Source organism: Lissotriton helveticus, chromosome 12, assembly GCF_964261635.1.
Source record: "Lissotriton helveticus chromosome 12, aLisHel1.1, whole genome shotgun sequence".
Lineage (NCBI taxonomy): Eukaryota > Metazoa > Chordata > Amphibia > Caudata > Salamandridae > Lissotriton > Lissotriton helveticus.
Genome location: NC_136073.1, coordinates 658,701,175 through 658,703,687, shown reverse-complemented (window position 1 = coordinate 658,703,687; position 2,513 = coordinate 658,701,175). Strand labels below are relative to the sequence as shown.

The 2,513-nt window shown below is 42.1% G+C and overlaps 1 pseudogene; it reads right to left on the bottom strand.

The window, feature by feature from the left end:
- Positions 1 to 1,156: 1,156 nt before the first annotated feature.
- LOC144798087 (proto-oncogene Mas-like) lies at positions 1,157 to 2,252 on the bottom strand (annotated as a pseudogene).
- Between the last annotated feature and the right edge of the window lie 261 nt (positions 2,253 to 2,513).

Genomic DNA, 2,513 nt, shown 5'->3' with positions numbered 1-2,513 from the left:
TACTGGAATCACATGTTTGAATGCTTCTCTTTGATGCAAATGGTGGTCTACATTGGATCACATGCAATGAAAGCTGGTCTTCAGATAAAATAATTATTTGTCAACTGTCAATGGCTTTAAAGTTAGATCCTAAGAGTGGATAACAGTTTTTCATGGTGTCAAGAAAACAAGCAATAACATTATATTGACATATAAATCAAGCAAAACATAGAATAATTCAGGATAGCTTCCATCAGAGAGGAAATGCTTTGGATGTGAATGTGTTCAATGCCCCGGTGCTCTAGTTTGTCAATTCTGATGCTCTGTAGTGAGACAAAGAAATGTGCCAGGAGCTACTTTTCCTTTGTTACAGGCGGCCTCAGGTGGAATTGTACTGTTTCAAAAGTTATAATTCATTTCTACTAATTAATGCAGATGCAGTGCTTGAACATATTGGGCCTGATTAGACTTTGGTGGACACAGTGCTTTATCACAATGGTGACAGAATAACTTGTTCGCCAAACTCTTGGTCCCCTGCACTGATTTAAGATGCCAGATAGTCAGTTTTCCAACGGTGGTAATGGCTTACCCATTAGAAAACTTATTCCGCCATCATGATGCAGTGTGGGCCATTAAAGTAAGGGCATAAGACCGTCCACCCTATTTTGAGGGGATGGTCTGATGTCCTCTTTTTTCATATCTAGGGATCACCGCATGGTTGGCGGCGATCTCTGGCTATAGCAGACAGGATCCCAACCAGGGAGACAGAGGTAGCAACCGCTGCCCCCATGACGACCGTGCCCCGCCCACCATACCTTAAATCAGGCCTCCTATAATGTAAATCAGATTACAATAATGCTGTAGCTCAAAATGTGTAGAAACATGCAGAGAATCCTATAGTTACCCATAGTGTGGACAAAAATAAACATCTTGCTATAAATATAGACTTTCTGCTGATCACCTTAATTTTAGAAAAAAACAAATCAGAAGAAAGAAAAGCCAGTTCTCCTATTTTCTTGTTCATGCACTGTAACCAGTCTTTCAGCTAGGCTACGCACTCCGGTAGTGGGCATTTTACATGAAAACTATAATAACTTATTACAGTTGAGCAACTACATCGTTTTCGTCTTACGAGTGACTAGAGACTTCACAACTTGACTGTAATAAGGGAATTAGATTAGAAGTTTTTATACAGGGATAGCATGCTCCGATAAATGATATTGCTAATGAAATATGAGGTATGATTATTACACATTATAAGAGTACTGTTACGATTGGGACAATGCTTGGTCCATAGTCTATGATATGCATGGACCATGTGCGATGTCTTGTCACAGAGCATCAGCATCATCATTGAAGGCCCTTTGCAGTGCCACCTTAACACATCCTCTGTCTTTCCTGTGTTTTATCCTCCCCACTAAGTAGTAGATGTATGGGTTGGCACTGCTGTTCATGGCTGTGCAAAGCACATGAGCGTAACTAATTACATAATAGTTAAATTCGTGCTGTGCAATAACTCGGAAGTAGTAAAGCAGAGCTATGACCCTTGTGGGATAGATAGTGAGCAAGAAGACCACAATATTGAGGAGGATAACCCAATACACTGTTGTAGGCTGATGCCTCATAGACCTCATTTTGATTTTGACAATCAATGTCACACTTGGCAGAATCATGAGTGGGAACACAATCCCAAAAGCTAAAATTGTATAGAACAATACCGCTGCCGTGCAATGTGGGACTCTTGCAATGTATAACTCCTCTGTACAGGCCAAACACTCAGCTGTGGTGAAAAGGGTTGCAAAAACCCACATGAGTGTGCATACAATGCTGGATAGTCATGTTGGCCGCTTGCATTTGTACCATATGGGACACAGGACTGAAAGACACCTCTCTATGCTGAGGGCTGTTAAAAGAAAGAGGCTGGTGTAGTGGCCTGATGTAAAGAGAAGCCGTAGGGAAAACAGGAGGACATTATTGGAGGAAGCAATGGTCGACCGTGCAGAGATTCCAAAAATGTATAGGAGAGCGACAATGAGGTAAAAGTGGAGGCAAAAGTCAGCTACTGCTAAGTTGAGGATGTAGACGGTGTAGGGGTTCCTCTTGATCCGGAGGCACAGGAACCAAAGGACGATCCCGTTGCCTATTAGTCCAAGTATGGAGATTACCAGCGAGGGCGCAAACATCTTCATCAACAGCGTTACGCCAATGTCTTCTGTCTCATTGACACTCACCGCTACAGTTTTGTTGTGAGGCTGGAGAAGCGCCGCTAGCATGATGAGCCGTCTAGGCGCTGCTGGGACTGTTGAGTTTCCTTTAGACCTGTCAACATGGGTTGAAATTGAATTAGATTAATTCCTTTTGTTTTAGAAGGGTGCAGACTGAGAATCAATGTGTGTTTATAGGCCATTTTGTGTTGCTCTCAGCAGTAGAAAAACAATGATTTCCTAAGATATCAGAGCCTATTTTCAACAGTATTTTGCAGTACCTCAAACAGTATTCCTGATGTCCCCTTCTTACTTTTACTTGTGAGCCCA